Below are 21,279 nucleotides of genomic sequence, written 5' to 3'. Positions count from 1 at the left end.
TTGCTTATATAGGCTTCAGTTTGTATTCCACCAGTTAGAGGATGGGGGTACAAATAACAGTGCAAAAGCACAGATCATTGTATGAGAAAGTGAAAAGTAGAGACACTATTGTTTTACAGCTCAGAATCCACTCATAGGAAATGTGAGCAGCATAGTATGGTTTAACCCGAGTTTTGCCAGCAATGGAAACCACTCCTTTGTATCTAAAGCTGAGTCTCCATGATAAACACTGATGACTGGAAAAGTTGAATCCCTATCACTAGAGAGAGGTGTCTGAAAGCAGTATACATAATTCAGAAATATTTGAGCCTGAAATACGAAAAAGAAGGTAGAGGGGCCGGGAGTTTGGCCTAGTGGTAGAGTGCTTGCCTAGCATGCACGAAGACCCAGGTTTGATTCCTTGGTACCACATACATAGAAAAAAGCCAGAAGTGGTGCTGAGGCTCAAGTGCTAGAGTTCTAGCCTTGAGAAAAATCTAAGGACAGTGCACAGGCTCTGAGCTCAAGCCCTGAGCTCAAGCCCAGGACTGGCAAAAAAAAAAAAGAAGGTAGAGACACAAGGTCCCAGAAAGAAACTCTGTGTAGAGTGGAAGAACCCAAATTTCATCTGGGAAAAAAGATACAAAATGGATGACAACAATGAGAGAACAACAGCTCAGTTTTATATTAGAATCGAGTCAGCTTACCCCTAGCATAGGCTCTTAATGTCAGGGTACATTTACTATGGTAGGCAAAAGATATCACAAGGTATCATGTTTTTTATTTTTATTTTTTCCTGTTTCCTTGTGAAGAGGTGAGGCTCTCTTTCTTCAGGGTGTGTCTCACTGCCACAATGTCAAAATGTAACGCTCTGATGGCACTTTGAAAACAGAGTGAAGCTTTGTGGCTACTCCTCTCTTCTTTGATTCTGCTTCAAGTCAACACAACCTGTAGACTTGATGTTACACAGAGAAAATTAGAATCAGGCAGAAAAGTCTTTACTGGTTGAGATTATAAGCATAATGTGGTCACACATTTTGTTTTCCACAAGCTCGTGAGCAGCTCTGCTAAACCTCATTCTGCAAAATGTTTTATGTCTTTTTCCTTTTGGGGCCTTGTTTTGGAGGGTCTGTCTATGAACAATTTTCCCTTCAGGGCAAAAATAATGGTGGGATGGGATGTCATGTCCTTGTAATTAATGACCACAAATAATTGGAAAAGGACACTTGAGAAAGAATATTCTTCCTATGAGGACATCTGGGTTTGCGATCTTAGTTATTAGTTTTACTTAATAAAATCCAGTCGCTTCTGCTACGTGTCTATTTGGTAATTTAATGCCAAACTAGAGCTAAGAATTCAAGAAAAACACTACCATCTATCTGGTCACCATACATTTGATGTCACGATTGCAGATTCAAAAATGCAGGTCCACCAGTAGTCTTTCTACAGAACTAGCTGAAAAACCAGGAAATATTGCTTCTGAGAGAGAAAAAAAAACAAAGTTGTCTGAGGGGAAGAATGAACAATAAGCTTTTTCTATCTTAAACTGGCGACAAGACACTGTGGTGAAAAGTCAAAAACTCTAACAAAATGAAAAAGAACAAAGAGTGAAAAGAATGCATCAAGGCATGTAAGGTATGTTCATATGTATTTTCTCACTAGATTTTTCTAGGCTTGTCCAAGAGAGTTTCCTCTCTTTCAGAAATGAGAAAACATGGGCCAGTAAAAGTAGCTACCTGGTATCCCCGGACCTAAGCTGAGATCAGAACTTGAGAGCTCATTACGCTCCTGCATTTTTACTTAATTTTTTGTGGGGGTGTATGTCTGGTATTAGTAATTACACCAAAGGCCCAGCCTATGTAGATCAAGTTTTCTCCCATTGAGAGGCACACTGAGCCTCAGATTGTGTTTCTTTTAACAGTTGCTAACAAGCGAGACCAAAGTAGGTTGGTCATTGAAATATTTATTATGATTTGTTTTGGAACTCCAGACCAAGCAACAGACAAAACAAGAAGAAAAGAAGAAAATAACAAGAATAAGAAAAATAAAACCGTATAGATCAAACTATCTTCAAGTTTAACCATCCTAAAAAATGGTATTGTTATAGGAACCAAATATTGATGGACACCTGATTGGTTTCATGTCATGGTATTAATGGATATGGGATCTCCCCAGTTTCCTAAATCAGAGATCTGAGACACTAATTAATCAGATTGCAAGTCCAAGAGTTTATCTGTCCTCTATCACCACTTCGGCTGACTACTGATTTAAAGATATGAATCCACTCAATTATCTAATAGTTAGGGAGAAGGGAATCCAGATTTCAATGTCACAGAAATTAGAGCCAAGACAATTCCTGAGTATGAGTGGCAATGAATTAGACAGATAGCATCTTCCACTTGGGAAAGATGTTAATCTCCAGTTTAATATTCTTCCTTCCACAAATGCTTCCACAGCAAACCTGACAAATAGTCCCCTGCTCTGAGCTTTAGGGCTCGGATTTTTACTACAGTCTTTCCACTGTTGCTCAAATGTCTCTTGGGTAGAATGTATTGCACTATAGAATCAAACCAAGTACCTTTTAAAGCAAAGAGTTCACGTTTCTGACCTAGTTCTATTCTGTACTGAGGTGGTTTCATGTGTACTTCCTAATTTCTTAGTACTTGAAGTCATCTCTTATTTATTTTTATTTTTGCTATTATTGGGGCTCGAACTCTGAGTCTGAGCACTGTCCTTGGGCTTTTTCAAGGCTAGAGCTCTGCCACTTGAGCCACAGCACCACCACTTCCGGCTTTTTCTGTGTATGTGGTACTGAGGAATTGAACCTAGGTCTTCCTGCATGCTAGACAAGCATTCTACCACTAGGCCAAACTCCAAGCCCTTTGAAGTCCTATCTCTGCTTATTTTTTTTTGCCAGTTGTGTGGCTTGAACTCAGGGCCTGAGCAGTGTCCTTGGACGTTTCTCAAGGCTAGAGCTCTACGCTTGATCCACAGCACTACTTCCGGCTTTTTTCTATGTATGTGGTACCAAGGAATCGAACCCAGGTCTTCATGCATGCTAGGCAAGCACTCTACCACTAGGTCCAACTCCAGGCCCTGAAGTCCTAGTCCTATCTCTTGACAAGTAAAATATATCAGCATTTCCAAATGCTTCCAAGTTCACTACTTGGTTTTGTAGAATTTTCTCCAGACAGCCATTTGTTTGGATGCTATTATTTCCCTTCATTTTTGGTGAAATGCATTCTTTATTTCCTTATGTCCTTTGAGGTAACAGTAAACTAATTCTAATATTTTTATTTGTCATGAGTTTCATTCCTCTAAGATCATACCTGTGTCGGGGAAGGGTGATGGATTTTACCCAATGAGAACTGGTTTGTTCATGTAAGTGACCTCATAAGCCATGCTACCAAATGTGCGTGAGGAAACAGAACTCATTGTCACCATCTAAGCCACAACTCACACATGATTGCCACAAAGAAGAAATTTTTGTCTCTCAGCAAGCCTTTTGTCCATCTAGTATTGTGTCTCATAAAATACTGAGGAAAAAAAGAAAAGAACTTAGAGACTAGACTTCCAGAGAGTTAACAAATAGCCCCCGAGAGAGACCAAGTGACATTAACAAAGTTGGTAAAAGCCACCAGAGTCAAAGCAACTTCTTAAAAATATTGTGGCTGTGCTGTACTCAACCAAGCCACACCTGTTTTTAGAAACCACCAAGTGTTCTGAGATAAACAGAGATGCCAGTTCTGACAGTTGCTAAGGCAACCAGATACAGATTATCATCACACATGTAAGAGACAGAAAGAGACACGGGGGACAAACAATAGGCCTGGATTCTTCAACTATGGGATAGTGTCATAGCAGGTAAAGTTGACTTTGTCTGGGGAGTCCATACGCCTTAAGTCTTGAACCCTAGTATTTGACTGTCTAGGTTTAAGGAGCCCTGGTGTTTTGACAGCATAGAAAGGTCTAGAGCCACTTCTTCATTGGATCTCTCTGATCTAATGTGGAGTTCAAAATGGGTTTCTGGAGGAAAGATACCATCGTGCAGCTCCTCTCTTCCAGTTTTCACACACACACACACACACACACACACACACACACACACACACACACACAAATAAAGCAGTATTCTGAGATCTGAGGATTACTCTTTAAATCCAGCCTTGGCAAGAATGTCAGTGAGACTTTGAACTCCAGCTAATCAGCCAAAAGCATAACTAAAGCTGTGGCTCAAGTAAAAGTGGTAGAGAGCTAAGCCTTGAGTCAAGCCTTAGTACTGGGACATGTGCACAAGTACACATATATACACTCATATACACAGAATACAGGTGTTTGTATGCCTATAATGCAATATAGTTGGTAATAAGCCAGTGAATTTGGATGACTAGATAACTTACCTAGTTTAACTACCTTAGTAGATTGGATTTAGTTAAGAAACATTCTGTAAGAAAAAATATAAATGTCCTGCTTCCTGAGTATCTGATCTATCTATACTATATTAATATCTGTAAATAATGTCAAATTTGGCACAAAGTAAAGCAATGAGCATCTTATAGAATGTTGGCAGAAGTATAGAGTAAATTATGAACTGAAATGACTATTTAGCTACAGCTTTCAAATAATTACATTCGAGTGGTTGTGTCTCTGCCTTGTTTTTTAATCTTCAGTCGTACAAAAGAGATACCATTTAACAAAGCAATTTATGACTACAGCACATCTTGATTAATGTCAGTCCTTTCAATATTCCCCATCCCTTTCCTATCCTTTCCTACTTATCCCTTCCCTCACTCTCCTCCTCCTCCTCCTCCTCTTCTTCTTCTTCTTCTTCTTCTTCTTCTTCTTCTTCTTCTTCTTCTTCTTCTTCTTCTTCTTCTTCTCCTTCTCCTTCTCCTCTCCTTCTCCTTCTCCTTCTCCTTCTCCTTCTCCTTCTCCTTCTCCTTCTCCTTCTCCTTCTCCTTTCTTCTTCTTCTTCTTCTTCTTCTTCTTCTTCTTCTTCTTCTTCTTCTTCTTCTTCTTCTTCTTCTTCTTCTTCTCCTTTCTTCTTCTTCTTCTTCTTCTTCTTTCTTCTTCTTCTTCTTCTTCTTCTTCTTCTTCTTCTTCCTCCTCTTCTTCTTCTTCTTCTCCTTCTCCTTCTTCTTTCTTCTTCTCCTTCTTCTTCTTCTCCTCCTTCTTCTTCTTCTTCTTCTTCTCCTTCTTCTTCTTCTTCTTCTTCTTCTTCTTCTTCTTCTTCTTCTTCTTTCTTCTTCTTCTCCTTCTCCTTCTCCTCCTCCTCCTCCTCCTCTCCTCCTCCTCCACCTCCTCCTCCTCCTCCTCCTCCTCCTCCTCCTCCCTCCTTCTTCTTCTTCTTCTTCTTCTTCTTCTTCTTCTTCTTCTTCTTCTTCTTCTTCTTCTTCTTCTTCTCCTTCTTCTTCTTTCTTCCTTCCTCTTCTTCTTCTTCTTCTTTTTCCTCTTCTTCTTCTTCTTCTTCTTCTTCTTCTTCTTCTTCTTCTTCTTCTTCTTCTTCTTCTTCTCCTTCTTCTTCTTCCTTCCTCTTCTTCTTCTTCTTCTTCTTCTTCTTCTTCTTCTTCTTCTTCTTCTTCTTCTTCTTCTTCTTCTTCTTCTTCTTCTTCTTCTTCTTTTTCTTCTTTCTTCTTCTTGTCATGGGACTTGAACTCTGGGCCGGGTGCTGTCCCTGAGCTCTTCAGCTCAAGGCTCTAGCCACAGCACTGCTTCCAGTTTTCTGGTCTTTAACTGGAGATAAGAGTCTTACAGACTTTCATATCTGAGTTGGCTTTGAATAGCAATTCTCAGATCTCAGCCTCCTGAGTAGCTAGGATTATAGATGAGAGCCACCAGTGCCTGCCCTCACTCTTCTTGATTGTAGGACATACATTGATTTCTTGATTGCATATTTTCCCGCTTCTCTTCATTCTTCTAACCCTGTCCTGGGCCCCACCCCTTTCAAGTACCCACTTCCTGGTGTTTGTTTTGCTGAATTTTGACTTTTCCTTTCTAAGAAATTACACTATTTGTAATCTCCTTCGAACTTACCATATGTCAGTTAATACATTTAGGTACAATTGCATACCACCCTAGGTATATAGTTTTAAGTTTATAAACTAAATCTGGCTTCCATATATAAGGGCAACCGTGTATCTTTTGTCTCTCTAGACTTTATTTACATCACTTAACATAATTTTTCCAGGCCTTTCCATTGCTTTACAAATAGTACAATATCATTCTTTCTAATGGATGGGTGAAATCCCATTGTACATAAAATACCACATTTTCTTAATCTATTTGTCCATGGAAGGGTGTCTAGGGAGATTCCATACCTTGGCTGTGGTGAGTAATACCACAATGAACATGGTTGTGCTGATAGTTTTCCTGTATCCTGGTTTATAATCTGTTAGATAAAGACCAGGAGTGGAATTGCTGGATCATGGGGTAGTTCAGTGTTTACCTTCTTGATGAACTTCTGTATTGCTTTCTAGAGTCGTTGAACAAGTTTACATCGCCTACTGCCTGGATTCTGAGGTTCTTGATGTCATTGGTTCAATCTTGTTCTTCACCAACATTCCTGTTCTACCTGGTCTTCAGTGTTCATATTCAAAGAATGGTCTTTGAAGTGAGTCATTGTTCTTCTTTGAGGAGGTGCAGTTCTAAGATATTGCAGCTGACCCAAAATCATGTGGCTTGGGAAACGAGAAGATAGACTGTAAAGATATGCTAATATATGATATAAGGTACATTGGAAAGTAAAAAAGAAACAAATGTCAATGACAAATATTAGTTTATATAGCTTAATTATGCAAAATACTTAGGAAAACTAACTAAAAGGAAGATGGGTGTGGGGGTTGGCAATGTGTCACCAAAACTAGAAAAAGGATTAAGCAGATAAGTAACCAGCCATTATGTCACAAGATCTCCGCAGACAAAATCCCAATTATTTCTCCACTCAACAGTCTTCCCATTGGTCTTGACAGTCAAATTCTGGGAATATAATAATTTAGTCATGAATCTATGACTGGCCACCATAGATGGATAGAAACTTAAGAGTTCTTTCTTTAAGAAATGTCTCTAGGTTATTGCATTTTCTGAGTATTCCATTTTTTAATCTAGTGATGATAACCCCTACTGAAGACAGTGATGATAACCTCTGCTTTTGTCCTTTCTTTCCATTGAGGACTTCCTGAAGAATGACAGCACTTGCATTGTTGAGGCCCTGTGGACTATCCAGATCAATCTCAGCATCTGAGACTTTGGAAAGCCTCTGAACCTCTCTGTGCCCTGATATTGTGTCTCAGAATCCTCAAAAGTGGATCATGGTAGCACTTAGCTCTTAGTGGATTGCTGTGAGGATTAAATCAGCAAATCCTCGAAAGGGATTGGAATAGAGCCCTTCCTGTATTGCCTGCTCTGAGAATGTTAACTGCAAGCATTGACATGATTCCTCAGTTCTGATCGGCTCTTGGCTGTTAAGTGTGGTGTTGTGAAAGCGTTTCATGACAGACCTGATGCTAGTTCACTCTGCCAGTGCAAGTCTAAGAATATTTACTGAAAGTTGTAATTCTAAACCCTGAAGGGCCCCGAGGCACGAGCAAAGACTGTGGGAAATTGGTCGAGGACATTGGAGAGTCATTGCTTTCACTTATACCATTATTGCTTCACCAGCTTTTTCCCACCCATCAGTGCAAACCAAACCCACAGAATAATAGGAAACATACACAGCAGTTGGGTCAAGAAAGCAGAGCAGAGCCGAAATCCACAACAGACCAGTTCATGCTCTTCAGCCTGTACTGTTAGTACTCTAGCTCGCCAATCTCCTCCCCTCCCTCTGCGACTAAATAAGCAGGCCGCAGGCATGTGAACACATGTGCACGCACAATTCCCACAGTCACCCATAGGAAAATCCACTTCCAAGCAGGGAGGGTTGGTTTGGGGCCTGAGAAGTCTCCTAACTAGAGGATTTGGATTAGGCACTGTTGTAGCTGCCTTTAATACAGGACCTGAAGTGAGGTGCTACCTAGAACACAGAAACCTTCTTATTTAAGACACAGAAAGAGATGGAACAATGGATTAACGCAGTCATCTATCCACAAAGATGCATATCATTTCTTTCTCAGCTCTCATACCATAATCTGTATTAACCAACTGCTACATCCTGACTGTCCATTCAATGTATGTTTAACAATATATTGTTCTTAGATTGATGGTGACCTCTGATGATGAACTGTACAGAAATGTGTTACTCTTTGGAGTTCATATCCCTTTCCTTCAGTGTCTGTTGGGTACTCTCTTCTCCTGTATTGAGGTTCATCCCTGATAGTGAGATAAATTAATGTTTCTTTTTTGTCTTTTTTCCTTTTTGGTACTGGGGATTGAAGCCAGGACATTGCAATTGCTAGGCAAGTGCTTTGCCAGTGAGCCACATACCACTCCAAATGTTCATTTTTTAATTAGTTTGATTGCCAAAGGAGCCAAAAATAAATGCTTGTGAAAGACCAACATGTCCAGAAGGAACAGAGACAATAGCATGCCCCCTCAATTCTACCTCTGAGTTCCTCCAGCAATCTTGATCAATCAGGCACGTTCTCCACTCTTAGCCAAAGTCCCACTTAGAAGTCAGAAATGCAAATAGTCTCTATCAGCATGGGTCTTAGAGAAGGAACACAGGAATTGGGTTTGGGTCTTAGGTTTGCATCTGCTCATTTTGGCTTTTGTGCAAGGAACTTCTTCAAGATTATCTTTAAGATTGTTCTGAAGTTGGGGATATTGATGGCATCCACCAGTGACATTTATGGGAACAGGTGCTACCAGAGGTGCAGAAGCCATTGCTGGATAAAAATGTATAAAACAAATATTAAGAGGTTTTCTTCCTGGTGGTCACAGTGATTCATGTCTGTAATTTTAGCTACCTAGGTGACAGAGATTAAGAAACTCATGATTCACAGACAACATGGGTAGAAAGTTCTTGAGACCTCATCTCCACCTAGAAAAGCAGGACATGGTAGTGTTTGTTTGTCATTCTAGTTTTCTTTTCTTTTCTGTGTGAGTGTGGGGGGGATATGAAGCATGACTAGGAGATCATAGTCCAGAGTAGCCAGCTCATAAAGCAAACTGGACACTGGTGGCTCATGCCTGAAACCCTAGCTACCCAATCTAAGGATTGAGGCTCAAAGCCAGCCCAGACAGGAGAGCTGTGACACTCTTATCTACAATTAATCATCAGAAAATAGGAAGTAGAGCTGTAGCTCGAAGTAATAGAGTGCAGGCCTTGAGCAAAACAGGTCTGAGAGAGTACTATGTACTAAGTTCAGGCCCCATGATGAAAGGAAGGGAAGGAAGGAGGGAGGGAGAGAGAGAGAGAGAGAGAGAGAGAGAGAGAGAGAGAGAGAGAGAGAGAGAGAGAGAGAGAGAGAGAGAGAGAGAGAAAGAGAAATAAAGAGTGCAGAGTGCAAAAGGGCTGGGACCATGGCTAAAATGGTAAAGCATATGTTCAAATGCAAAGTCTTTCATCAAGTGTATAGATCCAAAAGACTAAGGTGTCTATACAACATCCTATATCGTTGTAGCAAGTTCAAAAGAACATCAGATGGTATGTACACACATTGACAGACTGAGCCCTGAACCCCATGTTTTGTAGTTATATAATGTGATGTTCTGGGGCTCCCATCCAAGTGTCCCTTTCATCACACTGAAAGTGCTACTGCTGTGACCTGACCTCTGTCTGGAGAGAATATTTCTAGCTTCAGGACCATAAAGTCATAGTTGTCTCTCCTGGGTAAAAGTAAGCTGGCAACGTCTGCAACTCAGTACATTTCCTAAGAGGCTTTGTTCTCTGCAAGGTTGTTTTACTAATCTCAGGAAACTTCCATTTTTTTTTTCAAATTTCCACTTAGAAATGAAAAAAAAATATTACTGGCCTGTCTTCCTTTTATATACCGGAGGGCTTAAAATAAGGAGGCATGATTTCTGTACCACCCTTCCTTCTTTCTTTGTTCTAAATATAGCACTCAGGGATCCAGCCAGGTGTTAATTAATCTTCATTAGTCTCTTGAGAGACCTATAGAGACCCAGGAATTTTGGAAAACGAGGCCATGGATGTTTAAGCAATCAGTATGAAGACTTACCCAAGGTCACTAAGTGAATAAAAGGGGAAAAAAATGAACTCATGATCATCTGATCTGGTCTCCAGTTTCCCCAGGAGACTCCGTACTGTATAAATCTTTGTGGGACCAGCTTTGCATGAGCAGATGTCTTATCAAGCTGGCCACATAACAAGGCCCACCCTTGCCTATCTATTTCTATCTGCTTTTATTATGCGTTGGGGCTCTAGCATGATAAGACCTCCCATATGGTACTTGTATTAACATTAAATAATGGCTATTGTATTGTGTATACTATCACCATAGAAATATTTACTTAGCTGAACACAGACACTGGGGTCAGGCATGGTCATTGAAAACAAGCTAATCATAAAAAGCATTCATGCTCACATCTATTTATAAAATCTGTTTCATTTGTGCCCGTTAAGTATAGGCTTTGTTCTAAACAAACACACGCAAACCTCCTGCACACCCAGAGAAGTGAAAGGCCTCCTTCTCTCTCTGCAGAAAGACAGGCTAGCAGAGCAGCTCTGTGGGAGGTGGCTGGCCTGGGTCAGAGGCTCAGCCTAGCTCATCCTGGCTCCTCTGAAGTTAGAGAGGAGCCCTCCCTTGCTTTCTGGGTCTCTCTGGTTTCTCTCTGCACTGGCACAATTTGCCTACCTAGGGTATCTTTTCATTAACTTGCATGTATTCAGAAGCAATGGAATTTCGACTAAGTCTATGCTTTCCTGCTCCGATTTGCTTGGGATAGGAGCTTGGAGTAGCTATAGCTAGTATGAGTAAAAGCTCTGTGAGTGTGTGTGTGTGTGTGTGTGTGTGTGTGTGTGTGTGTGTGCATGTGTGTGCTTGTGTATGTGACTGTATGTGTGTGGGGAAGGAGTACTAGGACTTGAAGTTAGGACCTAGGGGCTGTACTTTAGCTTTTTCATTCACTTCTGCTGCTCTATTGCTTGAGTCACAGCTCCATTGTCAAGGTTTTGGTTGTTAATTGGCAATAAGTAATGTCAGGGGGGTTGTGAAGTTTGATCTCCAGATAGCAGCTTTCAGAGCAGCAAGGCCCACAGGCTGAAGTCACTTTGCCTTTTGATGCCCTTGAGTCATATTTTGATGAAGCCCAGTGATTTTAACAAATGTATACTTCTTAGTTGCATACAGCAAAGTATCACAGAATAAGTCTCCTTCTTCAATTCTGGAATCCTATGGCCTTAATAAAATGATGTGGTTGAGCTTTTGTTGGGTATTACACTGAATTTGTAAATTGCTTCTCGTAGTATTGCTATTTTCCTGATGTTAATTCTTCCAATCCTGGAGCATGGAAGATCTTCCTGTTTCCTTAAATGTCCTTCCATTTCTTTTTTCAGATTTTTGAAGTTTTCCCAATAGAGGACTTTCCCATCTTTGGTTAAGTAAATTCTTAGATATTTTTAAAGGTTATTGCAAATGGGCTTGCTTTCCTGATTTTAGTCTCAATCTTCTCATTGCTGGCATACAGAAAAGCTACTGATTTTTATGGGTTGATTTTATACCCTGCTACTTTGCCAAAGTTTCAAATCAGCTCTAGGAACATAGGAAATGAATCAATAGGGTTTTAAAAATACAGGATCATGTCATCTGCAAAGAGGGAGAGTTTTACTTTTTCTTCCCCTCTTCAGATTCCCTTTACAGTTTTTTTCTTGCCTTATTGCCCTTGTTAGGAATTCCAGTTCTATAATAAAGAGTGGATCCATCCTTGTCTTGTTCCTGATTTTAAAGGACATAGTTCTAGATTTTTGCCTTTATAATAACAATAAAAATGAATGAAAAGAAAAACAAATCAACAACAGCAAAGAAGAAAATGATGTAATTCCTTCAGGCTCCATTATTTTCAGCTGTAATATTCACTTATTTACCCAGTTGATAGCAGGACACTGACAATAATAGTGGAAAAGATTCACTGCTCAATCCATTGTGGTGGCAGTGGGGCGGTTTCTCTGGTTAACTGAGTTGGGTTGGATGCTTCTCTCTTTTGAAAGCATTAGGAAAAACCACTTGAAGGCTTGGCTTGTGGAGGAAAGGCCAGAAAGGACCTGAACTGGATTATCACCTGTAGCTCTTTCTACCTAAGGAGTTGAACAACTTTGAGCATATTTACCTTTTGCTTCACAGGAAATTCATGTCATGTGATCTGGTAAGTGGGATCATTCACTGACACTGCAATTGAAGCTCTTGTCTTCATTTGCCTTTGTCTGAGAAGTAGTTGTGCTGGTTTTGTGTGAGAAATACTGTTTTGGAGAAAACAGATAATGAGGTCCCAAGTAGTTACAAAATAGGGTCATTGGGCCAGGCTATCTTTGTTATAGAACCCTCTATTGATGAAAACCGAATACTGAAATCACTCAAATCTTCCTAATTCTGAAAGTGACAGCCTCATAGTTGCTCTGATAAACAGAAGCTGGGATATATATATATATATATTATATGTATAAATTTTATCTCCTCCATTCCTGTTCTTCAACTATGAAAATCTTTCAAGGGATCTCTGCTCATTCTGCAAATAGTTCCTGAGCAATTAGTGTAGGTAGGTGCTATTGAAGACACAAGGTTGATAACCAGGTGCCAGTGACTTATACCTGTTATCCTACCTATTCAAGAAGCTGAGGTATGAGGACAGTGGTTCAAAGCCAGGACAGGCAGAAGAGTCAGTGAGACTCTTTAATTAAATCACAGAAAAAGCTGAAAGTGGAACTGTGGCTCAAGTGGCAAAGCATTAGCCTTAAGCAAACAAAGGTTAGGAATAGCTCTCAGGATCTGAGTTCAAGCCTCATGATTGGCACACAACACACACACACACACACACACACACACACACACACACACACACACACACACACACACACAGATGTGGGGGATGGTGGATGTGAACAAAAAGAAGGCCTCCCTGAAGGCTGTTCCAGGTCACTGGTCTGACTTATCTGAATAATGTTCCCTACCTTTGATTCTAGGGTTCCTGGAAAGACTCAAAGAAAGAAAGCTTGCCTTTGACTGTCTGCTCATCTTTTTAGCTCCATTCACTCCTCTTTTCTTTGCCTCTTTCTCTTTCCTGCCAGATATTTTAGCATCCCAGTCTGAGTCACTGTGGGCAAATACTTTTCTCTTCCAGGCTTGGTCTTAACATATAAAGAGGAAGGGTTGGACTCTGTCTGCGTGTCCTTTTCCAGCTGTGTAACTGAGTCTAATTAACTTAGCAGAAATAATAGCACCCATTTAGCTCAACTATCTCATTCTTCACCTAACATATACCAAAATAAACACTTAGTGGTATCTTAGAGACAGGCCAAACAACAGCAGTCCACTTTGAAACTGTGTTTGCTGGGTAGAGTCCACTGCTGTTTTGCAATTCACTCATTGGACTGGACTATTTTGTCTAGATGAGGGAATCTATAAAGGATGACAGTTTTGGAGGCTCAAAGATAGGTGGAAAAAGCTTTAGAGATACAAGGACATAAGATAAAGGACAGGGAAAACAAAGCACTTCCTACCCTTAGTTTCTTTTCTGGCACCTATGTGCCAGTTAGATTTGAGTTCTTGGCAGAGTACATACTTAAGCAATGTCTGTTGAATGAACGAATTAATGAATGGGCACAATTTCTGCTCTTTTCTCTCTCTCTCTCTCTTTTTTTAAACCAGTTGTGGGGTTTGAACTCAGGGCCTGAGCACTGTCCTTGGACTTTCGCAAGGCTAGAGCTCTACCACTTGAGTCACAACACCATTTCCAGCTTTTTTCTATGTATGTGGTACCGAGGAATCAAACCTGGATCTTCGTGCATGCTAGGCAAGCACTCTACCAATAGGCCAAACTCCCGGCCTCTCTTTTTTCTTTCTTATCTTACCTTTATCTCCTAATCATTATTCATTAGTGAGATATTCTTGGAGAAAAAATAATCCCAAACCACATCAGTTCAGATTGATTAATCTTTCACAAAGCTTGTGAGTACATTTGTCAGTCACAGCTGCCACAGTACAGGGGGTTCCAGGGGCTTTATTCCTTCTTCTTTTTTTTTGTCCCATCTTCTATTCTCACCTCTGTTCCTCAGCTCATGCACTCACTCCTTTTTGTAAAGGATCATTGAAAGATAACGGAACTTCAGCTAGGAGTCAGTCAGAGGAGCTGGTCTGGTGGCAAGAAATGCTCTAAGACAACCTGGCCTGCCTGATAGGAAGTTTGGGGAATGATCTGCTCTTTCTTTGTCTGATTCTCACCTACCAAGCTCCAACTCTGATCCGCTTTCTCAGGCATATGCCTTACCATTTCCATGGATGCCTCTCTGATCAGTTCTGCCCAGGAAAGCAATCTAATCTATAAACCCATGAAGCTGGCTCAGCGGATACAAACTGGTTACATTAAGGATTGGGGTTCTGTTTATTGACAAGGTCATGACCTCTCCTGGTTATGACCCCCAAGGGACCCTGGCATGGAAATGGGATTTGTAACGTAACACTAACAATAACACACAAGAGACAGCCATGACAGGGCCCTCTTTCCCTACACACTGCAGCTGGCTGTTGAAGATGGAGTCAACTCTGCTGTGGGGGAGGGAGCAAGAACCCTCACTCAGGGCTAAGGGACAAAGGAGTAGGGCGTGGGAGTGGATGTGACTGAAAGGTCCAGGGAGCCAAGCATCCAGGGCTGGCTTCTGGGGTTTCTGGGTTTGGAGCACTTGCTCCAGGCCTCCTGAGCTTTTACAGTCCCTGTGTGTCTTGCCTCTCTGGCTAGAGAGGTGATTTTCAGGTGCCCCTCCCTCACCATCATGGACGCTCTCTACAGAAAGAAAACCTCTCCCACTTCCTCATCCTTTGCTTGTGAATTCTTATTTTTTTTTCTCTTGTGGAGTTGGGAAGTAATAAGGGATGATCAGGATAATGCAAAAACTCACGGGATCTGATTGACACAGAACTGCACAGGGTTTAGAGGAATACCCTGTCAGCTTTCTCTTTTCTTTTTTCTTTCTCTCTTTTTTTTTGGTCAGTCCTGGGACTTGAACTCAGGGCCTGGGTACTGTCCTTGGACACTTTTTGCTCAAGGCTAGCACTCTTCCACTTGAGTTTTTCTGTGTATGTGGTTCCAGGAAATCAAACCCAGGGCTTCATGCATGCTAGGTTATCACACTACCATGAGGCTACACTCCCAGTGCCCCTCTCAGCTTTTTCATGAAGTCTTCATTTCCCATCTCATCTTGCCAATATACAAGTAGTTGCACCATAAGTACACTGGGACAGTCTAGAATTCATCCATTGGTGATTTCCAATGGGAACGGCTAGGAATTTTTTTTTTTTTCCTTCCATTGTGCAATCTGGCCAGGTCCATTTCCTTGAACTAAGATGTCATGAATGATGTAGTGGACAGTCTCTTGATGATCTTACATGAATTCCTCTCTTTCAGCAATCCCGCAGTGCTTTGATTTCCAACATGCTTTTCTGATGCAAGTGTCAACCATATCTGGTAAGCCCTGAGATCCTTCCTGGTCATCAGCTCTTTTTATACCGTACTCTTTGGCGTTTATACTTTTATTAGAGAAGACAGCTAACTCAAGGCTGTATTTGAAAGACTAAAATTCTCTCACAGACTGGGTTTGGTATTTTTACACTTATGATGCCAGTTCCTCAGAAAGCACACATCAGGAAGATTATGATCCAACTTAATCTAGGCAAAAAGTTTTCAAGATCCCATCTCAAACAATCAACTGGGTGTGGAGCCATACATCATCCCAGCTACATGGAAGGCATAGAAAGAAGGAACATGGCTCGATGGAAAATGCTGGGAAAAACATAAGACCTTATCTGAACAACAGCTACGTGGTAAAAGGACTCGAGCCATGGTTCAAGTGATAGAGTGCCTACCTTTACAAGTACAAAGTCCTGAGTTTGGATCTCCAAACCCCCTATACCACCAAATGAATGCAACCTTAAGTGATGGTCTAGAAATTGCAGAAAGACATTAAGTGTTCCATTGACGGAGTGGCTATGGAGTTTATCTGATTATTTGGTGGAGTGACTGGCATACTCAGGGTCCACAGACAAATTGAGGAGCTGTCATTTATACCCAATAGGATCAGAATTGATATGTGGTTACTGAAGAGACTTGGGGACATAGATGGCAGGCTTTTTCTGTATTCACTTGGCTACCCTCATGAAAGAAGAGGTTACAGTGAAAGGCAATTTGTTTTATATGGTCATTGTTCTTCAAAGGTCTCCTCTTTGTGTATGTATAAGCACACACCCTCATCAACATTCACTCCAACCCTGAGCCAATCATGAGCCCACTTAGATTATAACTTAGAGATGTTTTACTCCTCGTGCACCTGACCTTTGCAAAGCACAACCCTGCAATCACTCTTTAAACTGTATAGCATTTTATTATTGCTCATTAGTTCGTAAATATGTTTTATATTCCTCAAGGAACAACTTTTCTCCTGTGGACTAGCTCTTCCAGAATGTTCTTATTCTATCCTGACCTAATTGTTTTCAGGGGGAGACATGTGTGCCAATTATGCTGGCCAAATGAGAACGCCATCGTGGCCTGGAATTCAGCATTAGCTGAGTCTTAACCAAGGATTTCATTTTTTTAAAAAACAGCCCAAGAAGAGAGTCCCAGATTATGGGCAAGAAACTTAGATATCATTTGCCTAATTTTTGCATGAGACCTATATGATAGTTTAATAGTTGGATTATTTTTCTATTCTCACTGTTTCTTTCTCCTTTCTTCTGTTTCTTTTCTTTGTGCAAAAGCAGAGACAAAAGTTACCGGAAGTTGTAAGTGGGAGAGTTCAAAGTCTGTGCTCAACACTTGACATTTGACTGTGTGATTCCTTTCCCCTCCTCCTTCCACCACGCGCTGACTTTGGCAGCATGGGCACATGGTTCACAGATAACCATAGCAGATACAACAAATGAAGCTTGTTTCCTTCTAAATTTGCTTCCTCCTACACAGTACATCTAATCACTTTGGGGTTATATGCACTTTACTGTAGATTTTTCTCTTTCGACTTTTAGGTAGTGGGTTAGATAGGGTCGAATAGTTCTTATGTTTCTGAGTCAGAGACTATGAAACTTTTGAGGCAGAAAAGATCTAATAGAAAATTTCCTCTCCCATTCTCATTTTATAAAGAAGAAACTTAAGACCATGAAAAATCCAGTGAAATACCTAAAATCAAATTGCACGCATCCAAGCACCAGTGGCTTAAGCCTGTAATTCTAGTGGATTAGGAGGCCGAAACCTGAGGATCAGGGTTTGAAGTTCACCTGGGCAGCAAAACACACAAGACTACCATAAAAGCTGGAAGTAGGACTATGGCTCAAATGGTAGAGCGTATCTTGAACAAAGCAAGCTCAGGGACTGTGTAGGCCCTGAGTTAAAGCTACTAGACCTGCACACACACACACACACACACACACACACACACACACACACACACTACAAAGTGGGCCACCACTAAAATCCCGAATTCTGTTAATACCCAGTCTGATATTCTTCACACAGAGTTATATATTTCACAGAAGGAACTTCCCCAGCATGCCCATAGAGTAAATTCTTCCATAAATTAATCAGGGAGCCTCAAGAAAGGCTTGTCCTCCAGCTTCCTGTCTGGAGGGACATCTGGAAGGACTGTGGCCTGTGCAACCTGGGGACCGTGTGACAGGGAAACAGCTGGCTTGGATGCTCTAGGTTCATGGCATTTCCAGGACTTGAATGTGGAAGCCTATCCCTGTTCCCCAGGGGAGTAACTTAGTGAAGGGCAACTGAGTTTAACTCTCCACTATAAGGTGACATGTGGCAGAGGAAAGAAAAACTGCAGTGGCTGGAAACAGGTCTGGGTCCTAAAGAGAATTCCTTTCCAACTCCCTTACTCCCAACTCCCTTACACAAAAGGCATGTCCAAATTAAGAGGGCCCAAAATAACCTTTAGGGGGTTAGAAATTCCACTAGGGCAATTCCTTACTTTAGGTCTTCAAGGGATTTTAGAGCAGAATAGAAAAATTAAGGAAAGAAGGTAGGAAGGAGAGAGAAAGAAAGAAGAGAGAAAATTGAAAACCAACCTCCAAATACCAAATGGTAATAATCTACCAGGTGCTGGTGTGACTAGAGAGGAAATATGGGAAAGAAAAATGGACAGAATCTCTCAGTGCATACCAGCACACACCATCTTCCAGCACACAAACACACATGGACACCTCCCATCTTGTTGCTATCTTCTGATAGTTATGCTGGGTAGTAGACCTATGCATTGTGGGTTATGGGGAAGGCAAGACTTGTTCATCAGCCACCATTTGGCCAAAGCAAGTCTGTCACTTCTCTTCCAAAAGTTGTTCTTTATTTCTAGGGCTTCCTGACAACCCGAGCTTCCACTGGGGATCAGTGAGTCTGGCACCCCCTCCATGCAAACCAGAGTGATGCTCTGAACTCTTTCTTGAACCCCACCCTAAGCCTGCAGGCAGCTTCCCACTCACTTGCTTGTCACTTTTCCTGTGTGCTTCTTGCCCCCCTAGGGTGATTTTTCAGAAAATTATTTTTAGAAATGGTAACCTCAGAATTAACACGGCACACCAGTGTGTGTGTGTGTGTGTGTGTGTGTGTGTGTGTGTGTGTGTGTCCCCGTGGGGGCAGCTGAGCAGAAGAGCATTTGCTTAAAGAGAAAAGTGAACAGCCTGCAGAAAGTTTGCAGATTGCTGGGTTTTACTCCCTCTAGCGGCAAGATTTAAGAAGACATGTCTGCTTTGATCCAGGCTAGAGAGGCTGGTTAGAGACAGAATTACGTACAGAGCTCCATGTTCCTCTACATATTTATTTCTGGTTTGATGAAGAGTCGGACAGCTTTTGAATCATGATTTTAGAGACGTTAAATGTGGCAGGGTTCATTATCTGCATCTGTTTTCTTATCTCTGGAAGGACAGATGACTAAACAGAACTCTATTTTGAACGTGAGGCTGTGATGAAACTTCTGGATATCTTTGTTTAAATAAAATCTATTCCCCGAACGGAACCTGCTTGTGACAGAAGGCTCGGTCAGAGCACATTTTGTACCATGACTGTCCTTCCAAAATTAGGGTCAGCGATCCTGTTAGCTTTTGCAGAGGACAAGTTAAGAGAGGGACTTCATGAGCCTAAAATTGGGACAATTAGAACAAAATAATGAGACTTTCTAATTTTATGACTTTGAGAGACTCTTTGGAAGTTTTAATCATATTTTATATGGTCCTACTTTGTAGGGATGATGGTGGTCCAGCCTCAAAAGGAAAACAGAAGAAATTTATTGGTTCCAGGATTCTACTTAAGTACCGAAAACTCTGCTGACTGGGATAAAATTATGATTGAAAGATTTTTTATTGGCCTAAAGACTTCAGTAGCTGATCAAAAGGCTTATCAGTGTGGAAAGTATTTTTGTGGATAATTATGTAGTCAGCTCATAAATGACTAATTTTCTCTCCCAACCTGTCTGTGGTTTACTAACGACCGACGGACAGAGTAAAATTGAAAGGACTCTAAGTGAAGAGAAAAAAGCTGTATGTAGTCATCCATCATTAAATCATGTTCATACCATTTGGCCCATTTTGAGTCAGACTTTGTGAATTATGGAACTGCATTCATTCATCAACAGAAGGCATCTCATTCACAAATGCTTCGGCTCAACTGACAATTGATTCATTATGAGGTCTCTTGCTGAAGAGCTGGATTCTTTTCCATAGTAACAGTCTCTTCTCTGATAGCTCTTTTATTCTGTACTCTCATTCAACATTTCTGTCTATTTTTGCTCATAGCTTATCTAATTTCTAGTAACTTCTAATAGGGAGAACCAGGATGCTTATTCTTCTATGACTCATGAATATTCAAAGGGTATGTTGTGTCCTGTATGATGGATGTTTACAGATAACTTGCTGGTGTTGGTTTTCTTGGTTGGCTTTTATTTTCTGCCATAGAAATGAAAGATACAGGAGCCGAGAGTTTGGCCTAGTGGTAGAGTGCTTGCCTTGCATGCGCGAAGACCCGGGTTCGATTCCTCGGTACCACATACATAGAAAAAAAGCTGGAAGTGGTGCTGAGGCTCAAGTGGTAGAGCTCTAGCTTTGAGAAAGTCCAAGGACAGTGCTCAGGCCCTGAGCTCAAGCCCAGGGCTGGCAAAAAAAAATGAAATGAAAGATACAGGGCTATCGTAGCAGTGAAACCCAGGGACCATGAAGAGCTCTCTGTGCTGGATCTTGCAATGTTCAGCATCCTGAAGTTCTGTAGAGATTGCTGTTGGAAGTGACAATGCATTGAGAAGCAGAGTGACATGACCAAAGTCATAGGTTTAGAAAGTTGATCTGGTAGTGGTCTGTATGTAGGATATTTGGAGACTATAAGGGGAAGCATGGAAGTAAAGGTTGTTACAACTACCGAGGAAAGTGATAATAAAAATCCTTAACCAAGACTACGTGGTGATTAGGGAATAGAAAGAGAAAGTGAGAAGAACCGTATTTAGGGAATTTTTTAGGTTTAACTGGGTTTTATATATTTATTTTTGTCTGTCTCGTAAAGGTTCCAAGTTCTGTGCATACTAGTTAAGCACTCTACTACTGAGTGCAAGACAGGTAGAAAATTCTTTTCAAAAAAAGCATACTTTTCTGGCTATATTCAATTTAACACATCAATTTGTGATTTTCCACATTGTTTTAGACCTCCAGAAAGTGAGGATGAAGACCTATGAGATTTCAAAGAAACTGAAGAACTTTTGCATAAAGAATTTCCCTACTGCAATGCAGGTCATAAGCATTATCCTTGTTCCTGAAGGAATTGTACATGAGTGTAGACTATTGACTGGAAAAAAAAACCCAGACAAACAAACAAGCAAAAATCTCTCGACTAAAATTCTAGGGAGCAAGATTTGGCTAGTTGATGGCACCATAAGGGTTAGTTGATGAGGGAGAGTTAAGAAAAGCACATAAATTATACTGATAGCCTGCACAGTCTCGAGAAAGTAGTTAGTGCATGTGCAATGTAGTTGATAAGTAAGTATAATGGTGTTTTGGGATATTATGCAAAGAAGCTCATTAACAAAGAATTATAAAAGAATAAAATACATAGGTAGTGAGAGGCCTTACAATTGATGTAAGTATTCCTATCCCATTAGATAGTATATTTTTACTAACTTAGACAATGAAGGGATAGATCAAAGATTTCATAACCAGAGGGTAGCAG

General features: G+C 40.9%; 1 long non-coding RNA gene across 1 annotated transcript; it reads left to right on the top strand.

Annotated features, from left to right (window-relative positions):
• Nucleotides 1–3,756: 3,756 nt before the first annotated feature.
• LOC150045713 (uncharacterized) lies at nt 3,757–19,574 on the top strand. Its single transcript, XR_016532882.1, has 3 exons — nt 3,757–3,843; nt 6,456–6,589; nt 19,314–19,574. It is a non-coding gene; the product is annotated as an uncharacterized LOC150045713 (long non-coding RNA).
• Nucleotides 19,575–21,279: the final 1,705 nt, after the last annotated feature.

The sequence above is a fragment of the Megascapheus bottae genome, chromosome 27, assembly GCF_031878675.1.
Source record: "Megascapheus bottae isolate mThoBot1 chromosome 27, mThoBot2.hap1, whole genome shotgun sequence".
NCBI classification, from domain to species: Eukaryota; Metazoa; Chordata; class Mammalia; order Rodentia; family Geomyidae; genus Megascapheus; species Megascapheus bottae.
Note: the sequence above shows the minus strand (reverse complement) of the source record. Positions and strands in the feature narration are given on the sequence as shown.